Below are 17,559 nucleotides of genomic sequence, written 5' to 3'. Positions count from 1 at the left end.
ACCTTCTCAAACTTCCCTGAGTCCTTTCAAATCGAGAAGATGAAACTTCAACTTGTACTTGGCCTTGTCTTTCAATTTTCATTGCTTTGTGCATTGTTTCAGTGATGAACTCTATGACAAGGTCTTCAAGAATATCCACTGGCTCTGTGTAAGTATTCTGATCATCCCCCAAACAAATACATTATATATATATATTGCAATGGTCTAGAAAAGGTCTTTTCTGTACCTCATTCATTTTCTTCATCAAACATGAGGTTTTCTTCCTTAACTTCTCAAGGTCATTTTTATTCTTCAAATCCATTCTTGCTGTTCTGCCAAGGCTATTCAGTTCTGGGCTAAGTTGGATGGCTATGGTGCCAGGTTTGGAACAGAGCTGAATGCAGTGCCAAAGTCTCTCCAAGTCAGAGACTGGAGCTGGTGTCATGACAGGAGTAGGAGAAGCCCAGCCTAGAAGGATATCTGTGTCATTGCCTCCTTGGTTAGATTTGGAATGGGTGGTGGGTGCAACATGATTGCTCATGGCATCCTCTGAGGATGGGGGAGAGGATAGGGGCTTTTCCTCCAAATGGGGCTGGGAGTAAACTTGGGCCCGCAGTCTCCTGCAGTCCTGGGCTTAGAAAACCATCATCTCTTGGTTGCAATGTTCCTATTACTCAATATGATGATCTGTCCTTCCTTGAAGCCCAGATCCAACTTGGGATGAATGTCCAGTTGTTGAGATTCATTGGACATCTTAGATACTTGCTTTACCCACTTGAAGTGGTTTTGTAGAAGGATATTAAAGTCAAAGGCATCACCTACTCTATGAAGTAAATGCCAATGAAAGCACTATGTCCACTGTCATTCTGGAACCAGATTACACAGTAGAAGCTGGAATCTGTCACTATCTCCTCAGTAATGATAGGATATTGTTTCTACTGGTGCCCAAAGAGCTCCTGTGATGTTTTATACTCAAGTTGATAGACAACCTTCCCTTTCAAAATGATTGGAGGTGACCAGTAGAAGTAGGCTGGCCTGAATTCCAGCCTGTAGCTGCTATTGGAGGTACTGGGCAGAATCTGGTAAATGCTGACATCCAGCTGCATACAGAGGTCAAAGCTTGTATTTTGACTGTGCTGCTTTCTTGGCCCTGCTCTCCATGCCTACTAAGTCTCTTTTAATCTCTAGGTTCTTTCTTACTTTCTTTTTCCTTATAATTTATTTGTTTAAGGAACTATTTCTCAGAGCCTGGATTTAAAATATATCCTCATGGTGTTAATAGATTCCTCTGCCTTCCACATTTTCCATAAGTTTTTAGATTTACAGCTATGATTCTCAAACTGTAGTTCCCTAATCCCCATCATCAGAACCACCTGGAACCTTGTAAGATGTGTTAATTCCTACCCCACCAGAGGGACCTGGACATCCAGGTCACCATCTCGGTGAGGCTTAGCATCCCATTTTTGAAGTCATCCATTGAAGAATAAAGGTCAAAACAACTGGGGTAGGGAGGGGTAAAATACTGGGTGAGGTAGCGGTTGTCTCTTATTGGGATGGCACGCAAGTACTTCTAGGTTTTATTCAATAAAAAATTAAAAAATTTTTGCATTATGTTGGAACAAATGTAATGGTGGACTTATGGTTAAATAGTTAACTTAGCTGATTTCATGTACTTTGAAAACTATATGACTACTAAGGGTCCAAGTTTCCCTGCCTTTCTTGGAGAAGGGTAGGGATAAGTGTTCACTCTCCCTCAATGCTTAGGCTATCAAATATTGACACTTTCGAGGCAACGAAGTAGCTCAGAAATGGCAGACTCTCTCCTGGAGTTTTAGGTTGCTTATGTACTTGGCAGCCAAGGACACCTGGTTTAGAAAATCCTTGGTTGGGCCCTTCACCTGCAGCAATGGCTTGCCAAATTTCCATAAAGAGTTGAAAGCCAAGCCTGTTTTCCCTTCTGATCTTAGTGGAAGGGGTCAGCTTATGCCTGGCTATTCTAGAAGATAATCAGAACCTATGCAAACAATTGAGCAAGGACCAACAGGTGAACCTGAACTTTTGTGAACTCGTGGAGTAACCACAACTTGCCTACCAAATTGTGAAATCAAACTTTGTTTTCCCAAGTCTCGGGTGTCAGTGGAAAAATCTAAGATAAATTACGTGAGACCTATGTTGATACTCCTTTGTTAAAAAAAAAGAAAGGAAAGGATAAGCTGTATGCATTTTTTAACACTCATAGAATTGAATGCCAAGAAAGAATGGATTTTGCTGTATATAAACTTTTAAAAGTGGATTGAAAAAGAAAAAGAGCACTTTGATGAACACAACGATAAAACAAGTAGTTGACCACAACTTGTTAGAGTTTTCCTACATATTTGCAATGATATAGGAAATTCATTTTTCAGTAGAAAAAAAGTCTATTTTGTAAAGTAGGTAGTTGGACTCCTGTTTTAAATGAAGATATGTTGTCTGAAAAAGAAATATCCCCACTGATGCTAGGTCAGTGGGGGTCAGAGTGAGGAAGGGTACGGAGACTGGAACTTACTTATCCATTATGCTTTTGATGGACATTTGGGTTGCTTCCAAGTTTGAGCACCTACAAACCATTCTATATAAATATGCTTGTTTACATGCCCTGGCCTGGTACACATGTAAATGTTGGGTTTCTTGGTCATTTGGTGTGTGTATTTTCATCCTTATTTGATATTGCTACATTGTTTTAGCAGAATGGTTGTACTGGTTTACACCCCCAGCATAAGGATGGGTCCCCTTGCCTGGATTCAAGTGCCTTCCCACAGAGAGTGGGGTGGGGGGGAAATAAGTCTTGGAAAGAATGAGGAAGTGGGGCAGAGGAAGACCTTGGGTGTGAGTCCAAGGAGATCAGACTTTATTTGATTGCCCTGGAAAGCTTCTAGTTATTTTGGGACAGAGGACAAAATGCAAAAACGAGGTTTTAGAAAAGTGAGCCTTTAAAGCTCTCAACCGGTTTGTGTTGTGGGGAGAGTGGGGATGGTCATAGGGTTGGTTTAGGCTGGCAGCAGGATTCAAGTTCACAAGAGAGAGATTTGTGGGGAGAATGTGCAAAGGAGGAGCTGAGCAAATGCTGTGTGGCAGAGACCCAGAGCATCCCAGCTCTGCCCATTCTTGTCCTTAAATAATCCTGTGAGACTATGGCACACTGCTTGTAGTGGGTGTGAAGTACTGTGGTCTGCCTGGAGAACACTGTAGCAGGCAGTATCCAGCAATGATGAAGACGCATATACCTTAAGATCCAAAAGTCTCCCAATATACCAAAACAAAACAAACAAGCAAGCAAAATCACCCCAAAAGAAGGGATTTCAAGAAGGAAATATTGTCAACCATGTCAAATATAACAAAGAGGTCCATCAAGAAAAGCCTGAAAAGCATTCACAGACTTTGGCTATTCAGAGTCTGATGATGAGCTTTGTCGGAAAAATGTTTGGAACACAGTGGGAGCAAAAATCAGAACACAGTGGTTTGAGGGGAGAGCGAGTAGTAGCAAAAGGTAACGGAGTGTGTAACATGCCGTCAAGATGGTTGAGTGAGCACAGACCCAGCACATGGAAACATTTAGGATATGATAAAAGCACATCCTAAATATGCTAAATTAAAATACCATTTCAAACGATTGGATAGAAGATACCTAATTTGACAAATGATGTAACATGGGAGAAAAATAATAAAGCTAAATCCTTATATCATATGCTAAATTCAAGTCAGATAATTTTTAGAACTAGATGAAAATATAGGTGTACATAAACTTGGGGATGATTAAAGTGTTTCTGAGATTGGCAACAAAGCTAGAAGCCTTAACAGAAAAATATGGATAAACTTGACTTCATTAAAACTGACACACATGTACTAAGCTTTTTAGTAAGGAAAAGAAAAGGCCATTAAAACTGAATAACAAATGACAAACATAGAAAAATAATTATGATATATGATAAATAATTCTTATAAATAAGAAGAGACACCAGTATCAACATAAATGTGAATAGCAATTCACAAATAATCCAACTGTTCAATACCAGCTGAAAAAATTCAATTTTTAAAAAAAGATTTTATTTATTTATTCATGAGAGACACAGAGAGAGGGAGAGGCAGAGACATAGGCAGAGGGAGAAGCAGGCTCCATGCAGGGAGCCTGACATGGGACTCCATCCCAAGACTCCAGGATCACGCCCTAGGCTGAAGCAGCGCTAAACCATTGAGCCACCCAGGGATCCCCAAAATTCAATCTTAATAGGAATCAAAAACTCTAGTTCAAGATGAAATGAACTCTTACATTTACTTCTCTTTCCTCCCTAAGTTCAACTGAAACTACATTTTTTTTTTTAAATGAAAGGAAAGGTAAGAAAAGGATAAAATTCCAAAGCAGTACTGGAAAACATGTATGATAGTTCTCCCTTGCCTATAGGAGATATGTTCCTAGACCCCCAGGGGAGGCCTGACATATACTGTTTTTTCTTATACACACATACCTATGATAAAGTTTAATTTATGAATGAGGCACAGTAGGACATTAACAGCAATGGTAATAAAATGGAACAATTTTAACAATATACTGTAATAAAAGTTATGTGAATGTGCTCTCTCTCCCCAAAATAGCTTATTGTACAGTAGTCACCCTTCTTCTTGTGACGCTGTGAGATAATAAAACGTCCACATGATGGGATGAAGTGAGGAGAATGACGGAGGCCTGGACATAGCCTTAGGCTCCTGCTGATGGAGGAGCACCTGCTTCTGGACCATAGTGGGCCGCAGGTAACTGAAACCACAGACAGTGAAACTACAGGTACTTTCCTTTGGCCGGAAAATCCCCCAGCCTCACTCCACTCACATGGTTCATATAGGACTGCCATGTTCCTGCAGAGCCGGTTTCCTAGCCATGGCTGATGGCTCAAACTTGGGCACAGTTAGCTGAAGGGATGCCTCTCACCACCACCCCTCCCCCCCACCAATTCTCACTTTGGGTTCTATTTTATGGAACAGATATATGATGGTCGATCAGAAAGCCAAATATAGGGGATCCCTGGGTGGCGCAGCGGTTTGGCGCCTGCCTTTGGCCCAGGGCGCGATCCTGGAGACCCGGGATCGAATCCCACGTTGGGCTCCCGGTGCATGGAGCCTGCTTCTCCCTCTGCCTGTGTCTCTGCCTCTCTCTGTGTGTGTGACTATCATAAATAAATAAAAAAAGAAAAGAAAAGAAAGCCAAATATAGCTTTATCATTGGTCAAGACTTAGAAACCTTGTAGGTCATTCTTAGGCTCTCTTAAGGTCCTTTTCACCCTCCAAATTGGAGAGATTGGAAACCCCAAAACTTTATTTCTCAGTGTCCCTTGCTGCTAGAGTTCTGGATGTAAACTGACCTTGCATCTCATTTGCTGAGGAAACCTGCCTCCTAAACACAGAGAAAAGAAGGATCACCTGAAAGTTAGGTAGAGCGGGAAAGCCCTGTGGTCCTGAGACACCAGGCATGGTGGCCTCAGTGGCCGTGGAGGTTCTTCAGGACGTGTGGCCCAGCCTCTGCCCCGCCCATCCCTTCACTCACACGCAGCAAATGAATGGTTGTTCTTCTACAGCAAGGCGGAAAGGCTCTCAAAGTAAATAAGAATTCTTGGAATTATGTTTTTGTTTTAAGCCACACACATACACACACACATGCAAGTAGATAAGAATGTGCATTGGTTGACAGCAAAGGTATCATTAGAGCTGGACAGAGAAGTAGGCGAGCGCTCCAGTGAATCCTCAGTGGACAATGGACACAAGCAGGAAAGCACTTTGCTGCCAGGGCAGTCCTCCTCCCTATTTCCTGTATCAGGAAGGATCCTCAGGCTGCAGACCTGTTCCCTTTGTGCATCCCGGAGGGAAAACCTTCTGTCCCCTCACTAACCCACGGTGAACCTCACCCTCTAATTCCTGCATGAAGTGAAAAAAACAAAAATCAAAAAATAAAATATCTGAACCAAATAGCCACATGATTTAAACAGAACCTGGGTGGGTATAAATCAAAGGGTCTCACTGGACTACTTGGCAGTAACGGCCCAACAAGTCTTACCACCTGTGCTACGATCCACTCTGAAGCCAATTATTCCATTCTTGTACAAAGTTCCATTCCACATTCGTTTGAGCTCAGGCACATTTGCTGAGATTTGTCTCTCTCCCTAAAATGGCCCCATCCTTTTCCTCCCCAAGCTTGCCCTGTACCAGGGAAACTGTCTGCCCTGTTCCTGGGGTACACTGCATTCTTTGACCACTTAGGTCTTTGTTTTTATGGCTGCTTCCCTTTGCCTCAAATGCACCCTTGTTAGTTTTGCTATTCCGAATCCCACCCCATATCCTTTCCCTTCATGTCTTACTGAAGGCCATTTTCTCCATGAAGTCTTTCTTTCTTTCTCTTTCTTTCTCTTTCTTTCTTTCTTTCTTTCTTTCTTTCTTTCTTTCTTTCTTTCTTTCTTTCTTTCTTTCTTTCTAGTGCATGCATGCCTGTGAATGTGCATGCAAGGGCAGGGGCAGAGGGAGAGGGAAAGGGAGAGAGAATCTTAAGCAGGCTCCATACCCAGCACAGAGCCTGACATGGAATTCCATGCCAGGCCCCATGTGGGGACCTCTGCAGGCTGGGACTCATGCCCCTGAGATCATGACTGGAGCAGAAATCAAGAGATGCATACTCAACTATGCCACCCAGGCCCTCCATGAATTGTTTCTTTAACACATAGGGTCTAAACTACAGCCTGGGACTTTAAAGGTAAGCAATGACTATTTGTGAATTGAATCAGTCCTCCCAACACATATGGTTTTTCTTTTACTGTGCCTCTCCCTCCCTTTGTGCTTTTTTATGGGGCTTTGCACTCTTCTGCTTATGTATTTGTCGAATCCTCAACTGGCTGGAAACTCCCTGAGGCTAGAGACTATGTCTTCTGGGTCCAGGCTATCCTGATCTGTTCCAGACTGAGGCATTTCCTAGGTTGCAGTTCTTTCAGAGCTTAAACCAGGAAAGTGTCAGGCAGACCAAAGTGAGTCAGTCATCCTAGTCTTGCTAGTCTTTGATTCCATGGATTGTGGGAAGAAAATAGGATGTAAGGTTAAAATTATGGCTCAGCCATGGCCTCCAAAACACACCTTCCCATATGTCTGCTGCATGCATGGGTTTTCCACTGGGGGAAACCCAGTGAGCTAGGAATAGAGTGAGGACTTTTTTTTTTTTTTTTTTTTTTTTTATTCATGAGAGAGAGAGAGAGAGAGAGAGAGGCAGAGACCTAGGCAAAGGGAGAAGCAGGGTCCATGCAAGGAGCCCAATGTGGGACTTGATCCTGGGACACTAGGATCATGCCCTGAGCTGAAGGCAGACACTAAACCCCTGAGCTACCCAGGTGTCCCTAGAGTGAAGACTTTATACCAGAAGATAAATTTCCTATCTGAGAGAGAAGGTAAATCCTGAAATATGGGTCTAAAAACACTCAACAGATCTATAATAGGGCCTGTGTAAGCAAAGGGCTGGAGTTCATTTTTCTCTATTTTCTCTTATTTAAATTCAATTTGCCAACATACAGTATAACACGCAGTGCTCATCTCATCATGTGTCCTCATTAGTCCCCATCACCCAGTTACCCCACCTCTCCCACCTCCCTTTCTGCAAACCTTTGTTTCTCAGAGATGGGAGTCTCTCATGGTTTGTCTTCCTCTCTAATTGGAGTTCATTTTTTGATGGAGCTTCCAACCTCTGCTCTTCCTTCTACCTCTATGAGTCCACGGTATGTATTACTCTCTGAGCCTCAATTTCCATATCTGCAAGGTTTCATCTGGGGATGAAAATCCTCTCCTGCCAGTTCTGTTGAGAGTTAAATCAGAGAAGGTGTGTGTGTCACTGAGCCCAATACTTGGTGTCCAGAGATGCCTAGGTTATCAGAGATTTCAGCATGCTCTTCTTCCTTGCCCCTCCTACTCTGTGTGCCCACAACCAAACACTGTGTGCCCACCCCCAACACTATGCTCACAGACCAACCCTGTGTGTCCATATCCCCAACCCTGTGTGCCCACATCCCCAACACTCTGTGCTTGCCCCCCAAGACTATATGCCTTACCCTCCACACTCTGTGCCCACACATCCAAGACTATGTGCCCACATCCTCCATACTCTGAGCCCACACCCTCACACTGTGAGTCCACACCCCCCACACTGTGTCCCTCCCCCACTAGCACTTCTTTTCGCCTCATTTCCTATTCACTGTCTGCCTTCTCCCTGCCCTCTTCTCACTGACCACTCTTTCTTTATATCTTTCCTACTTACAAAGCAGTTAAAACGAGGACAAAAATCAGCACAAAACTTAGAAAAATCACAAAGTATGCAACATTTTGCTTGCAGGGTTTGATTTGTTCAAACACCTTCATTTCTCTTGTCCATATCCTTCTCTGAAGAGTTAGGAGCTGAGGTTTGCTGAGCTAGAGGGGCTCTGAGATATGGAATGTGCTCCTTAATCTCAGGCCTCTGAAGAGAAGAGGCAAAAGGCCTGACATCTTTCCTGAGGATTGTGTCTTAAAGGAGTTAATTGTCTTTGGGGAATGCCTCTGCTGGCTCCATTGTGCTTGGACGAGCTAAAGCTGCAAGTAATAAACCTCCCTAGGACATACTGATTAGATAAACCAATAGGAATTGCGGAAGACACAGACATTAGATTAAAAAAATTTAAAATGAATGTTACTTTTACAGTGTCTGTGAATAGACAAAGACTTTTTGGTTCTGAAATAGTTGGTAGGTGAGGTAACAGAGGAGGGGCTATGTTAATAGCAGAGGTAGGAAAAAAGGAGAGGTGGGTGGATTCCAACTTCAGGGCCCACCTTAAAGGATTAGATTCAAGGGCCCGGAGCAACCAGCCACTGTGCAGGGTGAGTAGAGTGGATTTTAAATATACGGAGTTAATAGCTTGGTTGTAGGTTCTGGTTTGGGGATGTAAAAGAATGAACCCAATAGGTAGGAACCTTCAGCCCACAGAGGCTCAGGTGAGAATTTTGTTGCTTTTTACTAAAGTTCGGTGCAAGATTTAGAGAGCAAAGATAAAGGGCAGTCTGTTGTTTAAATTAATTTTTAACTATTTCAACATAGTGAAGGACAAGTAAGATTGACCAAGTTGTCCTATTGCTATTTGGTGTTCCCCTACTTGCATTCTATGATCATGTGCCTCTGTGCAATGTCTGCTGTGCACCGAGGGGCTGAGATTTAGATCTAGTTATATTCTCTGCACAGAGGTCTAACTGCCTTTCTTAAATCCATGTTCTTCAGCCATGAAAGTCATGGTGGTTGGTTCTTTGCTTACTTCGAGCTTCTTCCAAGGGTTATTTCCAGCATCTTCTTGGAGGCTTCTAAGAGTCCAGGAAACATGAGACTTATATAAAAATCCTCACTTCAATTAAGCTTTCCCACAGGAAGGAGGTGGCCTTTCCCACTTACTTCTTGGGCTCTAGGGAATGGGAGGGAGGTGATACCTGAGAAGCCAGGGAGCTAGTCCTCATCTCTCTTCCTAGATATGACAGACTATGTAGTTCTTACAAATTAGGACTCCTGGGGATGAGTTGTCTATCCAAGAAAGGGTCACTCAGCCCTTGATGAAATTCTAACTTAGAAATCCAGAACCCGGGCAGCCCTGGTGGCACAGCGGTTTAGTGCCACCTGCAGCCCAGGGTGTGATCCTGGAGACCCAGGATCGAGTCCCACCACGGGCTCCCTGAATGGAGCCTGCTTCTCCCTCTGCCTGTGTCTCTGCTTCTCTGTTTCTCTCATGAATAAATAAATAAAATCTTAAAAAAAAAATCCAGAGCCCTTTAGCTCTGTGGGCTTCTCTGAGAAAGATTTGTTATTGTTGTTTGCTTGTTTTTATTTTTATTTATTTATTGTTTTTACTTTCCTGCGATTTGGGCCTGAGCTGAGGAATGTTCTCAGTAGTATCTTAACAGCCCACCAAATATGTCCTTTCTCCCCCTCAACCCCCTAGCTCATTTTGGGCTGCCCAGTCTGAGGAGAGCCATCTTTCTCCATCTGTTGAAGAAGCTCAGTAAGTGGCTTGTTGCATGACTGAATGCCTGCACACCCTCCCCTGAGTTAATCTAATCTTCTCAGAGAGGCAATAATCAAGCACTGAGACGAATTAATGGAGATGCTCAAATATCTTCTCTTTCACCTCCCTGTTCTGTGACCACTGATGGAGGCCAATGTCAATAAAGGAGATACTTCAGCACAAGTGATGTAGTCACATGAAATAGATGGCAGAGTGTGTTCACCAATGTTAACATTCCCAAAACAGAATCAACTGGTCTTGGGTTTTCATAACCTTCATCTGTAGAAAACTTTGCTTCTTGAGCTACTTGAGATATACTTCTCTATCTAAGGAATTGGCCTCTGTGTGTCTTCACCTAATTTATTATCTCAGAATTACATAATTTGGATCATTTTATATAATCTTAAAGACAGGGGCCCTTTAAGATTCCTTACTCAAAAATGGATTCAGCTTTGTTTGAAGCCTAATGGGGCACTGCAGTGTCCACTTGTGGTATCACAGGGCATGAGCTGGGTCTGATCACAGCTCTAACAGAGAAACAGAACATGGTAATCCATACCTACTTCGCCTCTGTGCCTTTTACCCTAAATCTGGGCAAACTGCAATCTCATTTTATATCAGAATTCCTTGAACACAGGTTCTGTCTTTTTTTTTTTTTTTTTAAGATTTATTTATTTATTTATTTATTTGAGAGAGAGAAAGAGAGAATGAGCAGGGGGAGGGGCAGAAGGAAAGGAGATTCCCTGCTGAGTTTCCAAAGTACTGCCTGCCTGGCTTCTTCTAGCTGCCTAGCCAGTTTTTACCATATGTACATGTGTACACTAGTCATGTTGTCAGAGACTCTGTCCTCATGCACCGATTCATACACCCTGTGGCTTACTGTGTACATGCAAGGCACTTTTCTGGGCTGCAATATGTGGGTAATTTATACATGGGCCCTGCCCTCAGAGAGCTTACAAATCTAGTGGGAGGTGCAAGATATATGAATGTTAAGTAACAGTTGATAGTATTGTGTAACTGTTCCATTAAGCAAGCATGACTCAAGGGGTAAAATCAGAAAGCAACTGGATTTTTACCTATGATTGCTCTTTTAAATTTATTCTGTGGGGTTGGATCTTGTTCTGTCCCCGAATGAAATTTAGACAAGTCACATGGTTGTTGTGGTCACCTTTGGTCTCAGTCAGAGACCAAATAAATTTCAGAAATTATGAATGAAATTTCAAAATTGAATGAAACAAATTTCATTTGTTCCCAATGAAAATCCAAACTTCAATCTCAATTTAAAATTGAGGCCTCTTCCCATCCCAACCTTGTGTTACTGAAGAAGAGAGGCCTATGGTAGTTGGTGGTCTGGATGGAAAGTCCTAGTTTCTACTTTTCCTCATTTATTTAGCTAGCAGGGGTCTATGGACGCTTCTGGATTGTTGCCTGGGGAGGGAAAAGAGGTGAGAGGAGTGGGAGAGTTCTCTCTACACATGTCTGATCTCCAGCCTCAATGGAGTCCTCAGTGGGGACATGGGAATTCTTTTACACATCCCTGGTCTGACCCCTAAAAGGTCAACCTTTCTGCTACCCTCAAAATCCACCCAAAGGCACACACTCCCACTCCTCACTTCCTCACAGAGGAAGTATATACAGTCAAGTGGGAATTTCCTCTGCTTCTGTCCTCCTGTCATCTCTTCTTCCTTTTTCTTCCATCTTGGATGAAGTTGCCGTTTTCCCCTGGTCCTGCTTCAGCCTTTCACCTTTGCTATGTATCAGGAATCCCCCAGAAGCCAGTCAGCACAGTAGGTTCACGTGGCATGGAGAATGCCAGGGTTTGGTGACCAAGGGTCCTTTTTTTAGGGCTTATTCTTTGTTGTAGCTCATACCTTATGGCTCCCTGTAATCAATCTCTACGTCTAGCATAACTCTAGTCAAAGTAAAAAAAGATTATTTTTAAAAAGTATTTAAAGTGATGTATTACCTTATTTAAAATTAAATTAAAATTATTTAATTTTTGTAGTAAAATATATATAACAAAATTGACCATTTTAACTACTTAATAGCATTAAGTACATTCACATTAACTGTACAATTCTCTCCACCATCCATTTCCAGAACTTTGTCTTCTTCCCCAACTGAAACTCTATATGCATGAAACAGTGACTCCTCACTCCCCCTTCCTGCTGCCCCAGATCTATTGTTCTGTTTTCTGTCTCTATGAATTTGGCTATTCTAGATACCCATAAAAGTGGAATCCTACAGTATTTGTCTTTCTGTGTCTGGCTTATTTAACTTAACATGATGTCTTCATGGTTCAGTGTGTATTAGAATTTCCTTTTAATTTAAAAAATTTTTAAGAAACTTTATTTTTAAGTAATCTCTACACCCAATGCAGGACTTGAACTTAAAACCCCAAGCTTAAGAGTTGCATGCTTTACCGACTGAGCCAGCCAGGTGCCCCTCCTTCTTTTTGTCTTTTTTAAAATTATTATTATTTTTTTAATAAGATGATTTATTTATTTTTTAAACTTTTTAAAAAAGATTTTATTTATTTATTCTTGATAGAGAGAGAGAGAGAGAGAGAGAAGCAGAGACACAGGCAGAGGGACAAGCAGGCTCCATGCAGGGAGTCGTGGGACTTGATCCCAGGACTCCAGGATCACGCCCTGGGCCGAAGGCAGGCGCTGAACCGCTGAGCCACCTAGGGATTCCCCCCTCCTTCTTTTTAAAGGCTAATATTGAATTGCACGGATATCACATTTTCTTTATCCATTCATCTATAGATGAACATTTGGGTTGTTTTCCACCTTTTGCCTGTTGTGAGTAATGAACATTGGTGTACAATACAAGTACCTGTTTGAGCCACTGCCTTTTAACTCTTTAGGGCATATATCTAGAAATCGAATTTATTTGTTTTTGAATAGAAAATACATCCCTATGTGGACAATATAAAAGGGACAAAGGGTTCTACTAGCAGCCCCTGAGCACCTGCCCCCCAGTTCTGCTCCCAGGAATCTTCACTGAAACCAGATTCTTGTGACTTCTTCCTTGAAGAGATTATGCCCCCATAGGCATGCCTGCCGCCCCTCCCCAAATGGTGGCACGCCATAAGCACTTTTCTACACTTTGCTTTTCCCCCCCTATTTAACAATACTTCTTAAGATCATTCCATAGCACTGTTTAGAGTATTCACTCTATTTAAAAGCTTCATAGTTTTCCAATATATAGATAAAACTTTTTTTAATCAGTCCCCTATTGATGGACATTCAGGTTGTTTCCAGTGCTTTGCTGCCACAAACAATGCTGTAGTAATAACAGAATTTAGTGAGTACTTCCTATGTGTCATCCTTAAATCCTTTAAAATCTTTTCCATGTATTATATCACTTAATTCCTATGATAATCCCCTGATATAAATGCAGGGAGGTGGGTAACTGCCCCAAACCACACATATGTCCTTACACAGGTGGGAGTATTCTGTAAGATAAATTTCTAGACAAAGAATGCTACTACCCAAAAGTATATGCATTTGTAAAGTTTATTTTTTTTTATTTTTTTTTTTTCATTTTTAAAGTTTTATAAATATTGCCAAAGTGGCCCCAAAGGGTCTGTGCTCAACTGCAGGGCCACTGGCCATTGTGTGAAGCGGGCCCATTTCCTTCCACTGTCATGGTTATGAAACCTTTTGATATTTGCTGATTTGAAAGTTAAAAAGTGGTATTTCACTGTGGCTCTAATTTTCTTCTTCTTCTTCTTCTTCTTCTTCTTCTTCTTCTTCTTCTTCTTCTTCTTCTTTTTCTTCTTTTCTTCTTCTTTCTATTTATGCATTTGAGAGAGTGCACGAGCAGAGAGGGAGGGCCAGAGAGAGAAGCAGACTCTCCACTGAGCAGGAAGCCTGACTCAGGGCTCAATCCCAGGACCCTGAGATCGTGACCTGAGCTGAAGGCAGACGCTTAACCAATTGAGCCACCTAGACAACTCCCACCACCTTTTTATTTTATTTTTTTATTTTTTTCTTTTTTTTTTAATTTATTTTTTATTGGTGTTTAATTTACTAACATACAGAATAACCCCCAGTGCCCGTCACCCATTCACTCCCACCCCCCTCCACCACCTTTTTAAATGAGGTTGATCATCTTTTCAAATGTTTAAAGGCCATTTGGTTTACTGATGGCATTTTAAAAACTTGACAAAATGATTCCACAGTTTGTGTAGAGAATCTATGAGCAAGGTAGCCTGGGTTCTTTAAAATTTCCATTTTGCTTCTATATGTTTCTGAATAGGTAATATAGTCACAAGATTCAAGATACAATAGGAGTAAAAGGGTATAGAGTAGACATCTCCTCTTTCCAAGTCTGTCACTAGCTGTCTAGTCCCTAACCCCAAATGCAATCTCAGTTCCATTTCTTGCCTGCTTATATGGGCATAGCTTGGGCCACGCTGTCACTCTGAGCTGTTTCATGTGTGTGAAAGATTAAGTTCAGACATACCACTCTAACCCCAGCAGTGTCCTCTTAACTCCAGCACCTGACCTTCAACCTTACCAACCCTTTCTTTCCCATCCAGGTGAGATTCTCAGCTCTCTGGGGGCTTCACTTTATTGCCCCAATGGCCTCCAGCTGCCCCTGTCTGGAAATCCTTACTTTCTGTTTCATAGAGCTTAGCTAAGAGTTGCTCACCCACAGGATTGCTTGAATTTTAAAATCTTAACAGAGTAACCATATAACTTATTGTCCAGACTGAAAGGCTTTTGAGAATGAAAGGGGGTACTACCAACAATGAAGCCGGGACAAATGGGCACATGGTGGCTGTCCAAGGCAAACTGGGATGCAAGTTCAACCGCAGTCTTAAGGACAATCACATTTAGTGTGCTGCGTCCAACAAATGAATATATTGTTGCCTTTGTCCACTGCCCAAGCTGCTCCTCTAAATGGAAAAATTTTTGGGATCCCTGGGTGGCGCAGCGGTTTGGCGCCTGCCTTTGGCCCGGGGCGCGATCCTGGAGACCCCGGATCGAATCCCACGTCGGGCTCCCGGTGCATGGAGCCTGCTTCTCCCTCTGCCTGTGTCTCTGCCTCTCTCTCTCTCTGTGTGTGACTATCATAAATAAATAAAAAAAAAATTAAAAAAAAATAAAAAAAATAAATGGAAAAATTTTTAATAGTGCATTTCTCCAATGCTATTGTCTTTAAAAATCTATCATTTGGAATACCAGTTTCAGCCTCTAAACTGACATGTATAAGAAACATTAGTTTATTTTCTAACACTTTCCATCTGTATTCTGAGCCCCCATTTAAAAAAGATGGTGACACTTAAATCCATTTCGGGGTCAGAGTGAGTGAGATGCTGGACTCTTAGGGACCTATAAAGGCCTCCTACATTTGACATCATCTGTTCTTGTCCCATCTAGTCCTTGTTTGTTGGTACCTGCAGGTCCCTGTGGAGCACCAAGTCTCTTTCCATATCTTTGTGCCACCTTGGATGAGGGGGAGGGGACAGCCTTGATCATCATGACCATCTTCTCCCATACTTTAGTCTAGTTTGGTTAGGAGTCTTTCCTATTACCCTAAGGGAAGAGGCTCCTTTTATCTCTTTTTTTCTGCTTTCACATACCCTCCTGAGGCAAAGCATGGAATGATCTGGCTGTTTGGATGGTTGAAAGGAAGGGAAGTAAAGAAACCAGCAGGCTGGCCATTCATTCATTCATTCCTTCATTCATTCATTCATCAATAGGAGGCACTGGCTAATTATTCACAACATTATTTTGCAAGACTTATATAAATGCCTTATATAAGGCGTGCTTCCTGTTTTAACTATTATGATATTATAATTTTCTGTATCTTTTAGGAAAGCCTCCCTAAGCCCATCCCTCAGGCCAGATCAGTTATTTACCAGCTATGTGAACACGGGCAATTTCCTTTATCCTCTCAGAGCTTTAATTTCCTATCTGTAAATGTGGATAACAGTAGTTCATATTAATTAAGTGCTTAGCACTTGCCAGGCACTATTCCAAATTATCTCATTTAATCCTAAACAGAAACACATTATTCCTGTTTTATAGATGAGGAAACCAAGTCTCAGGGGTCATAAGTAAGTGCCCAATGTCATGTGATCTCCTGCTCTTAACTACTGCCCAGCTCTTTCCTTCATAAATGATAATGATCACATAGGGTTGCTGTAGGATTAACTGAGGTAATTTTGTAAAGCTCTCAGTCCAGATCCTGGCACATAGTAAGAGCTCCATAAATTCTAAGCTAATATTTTAACCATTATTTTTGTCATTTTTATCCAAAATGTCATTGGAATGGTATTTAAAATTTATATAAATTTATGGATATTTAATATATTTGCCCTATTCAATTTTCCCATTCAGGAATATGTTACCTTATTTTATATTTCTTACATTCTCATATAAAATAAGCATTTCTAGGCAAGTTTATTTCCAGATGTTTTAGGAGTTTTGTCACTATTGAAAATGAAATCTTTTCCCCCATTATATCTTTTCCTCAGTGTGTGTGTCCCCAGATTCTTGTTAATGAATCACCACCACCCTCAGAGAAGTGGCTTTTTCTCTCATTTTAGGCTGACAATATGAAGATCACTTGACCCACATGGTTACACAGTTCAAGAGGGAGTGAGGCACAGGGTGAGGGATGGCTTTACAGGGTGGCTCATGTTGGCTGACAGATCACTGTCTCTGGGCTCAAGAAGTACAGCCTAGGGGAAAGAAGAAGTGGGTTTGTTCTCAGTCCCTCCTGGAGCCTGTCTGAAGAATGAATGCCCAGGTACCTGCAGGTCCTCCGTGGCTTCAGTGATCCCTAACTGAATTTGTCAAGTGATGGCTCCAGTGGCAGTCTTGTCAAGGGCCAAGCTTGCCACCTGGGGAGTGTGGCTTGCTTAAGAAAAGGGATGGCTCATTTTTCTTTGGGAAATGCCTCATCTGTGGAGTTCCTAACAGTTCTTTTGCCAGCCTCTACTCAGGGCCTTCAGAGGGCAGCAGAGAGCAGATGCAAAGGAGAGAAAAGGGTCCCACCCAGGTCTGGGCCTGCAGAAGGATTTTGGTTCCCAGAGAAGTAACAATAACTGCTCCTTTCCAGCAAACCGCCAGGAATACCACTCCCCACCTCCTCAGTATAGACATGGTGTGAACTTCCTGGCAGTATAATAATTATAATATTACTAGTTGATACTAATCATTTTCTGCATGCCAGACATTGACCTAAGATTTTATATACATTGATTCAATCAGTTCTCATAGCAACCATGGAGATAGGTATGATTAATATTTCCATTTTTCAGTTGAGGCAATTGAAGAAGAAAATAGATAGGTGATTTGCTCAGCATCCCATAGTTTGTGGAGCTAGGATTCGAACCAACCATCTTATAGGTGTCAGGGATACCTCAGTGAACAAGACAAAGTCCCTGCCATATTAAAGAGAGAGAAAATAATGAACAAAGAAATAAACACATATAGGCCAATAAGGCAGAGTTAAAGACTAGAAAGGGGCATTTTAGATAGACTGG

At 41.9% G+C, this 17,559-nt stretch overlaps 1 protein-coding gene and 1 pseudogene across 6 annotated transcripts in view; one reads left to right on the top strand and one right to left on the bottom strand.

Moving 5' to 3' along the window:
- Nucleotides 1–324: 324 nt before the first annotated feature.
- LOC140601895 (adaptin ear-binding coat-associated protein 1 pseudogene) lies at nucleotides 325–1,372 on the bottom strand (annotated as a pseudogene).
- A 7,371-nt stretch (nucleotides 1,373–8,743) lies between these two features.
- The window catches only part of SLC4A5 (solute carrier family 4 member 5), a 110,099-nt gene continuing 101,283 nt past the window's right edge, over nucleotides 8,744–17,559 (top strand). For 5 of the 6 annotated variants that reach the window (XR_012004265.1, XM_072769872.1, XM_072769867.1 and 2 more), the window contains exon 1: nucleotides 8,744–8,886. The gene's annotated coding sequence lies outside the window, so the exon portion shown is untranslated. The remainder of the gene's footprint in view (nucleotides 8,887–17,559) is intronic. The other variant, XM_072769869.1, reaches the window with a different exon arrangement.

The sequence above is a fragment of the Canis lupus genome, chromosome 12 (genome assembly GCF_048164855.1).
Source record: "Canis lupus baileyi chromosome 12, mCanLup2.hap1, whole genome shotgun sequence".
Classification (NCBI taxonomy): domain Eukaryota; kingdom Metazoa; phylum Chordata; class Mammalia; order Carnivora; family Canidae; genus Canis; species Canis lupus.
The sequence above is the reverse complement of the archived record's forward strand: the minus strand, read 5'-3'. Positions and strand labels throughout refer to the sequence as shown.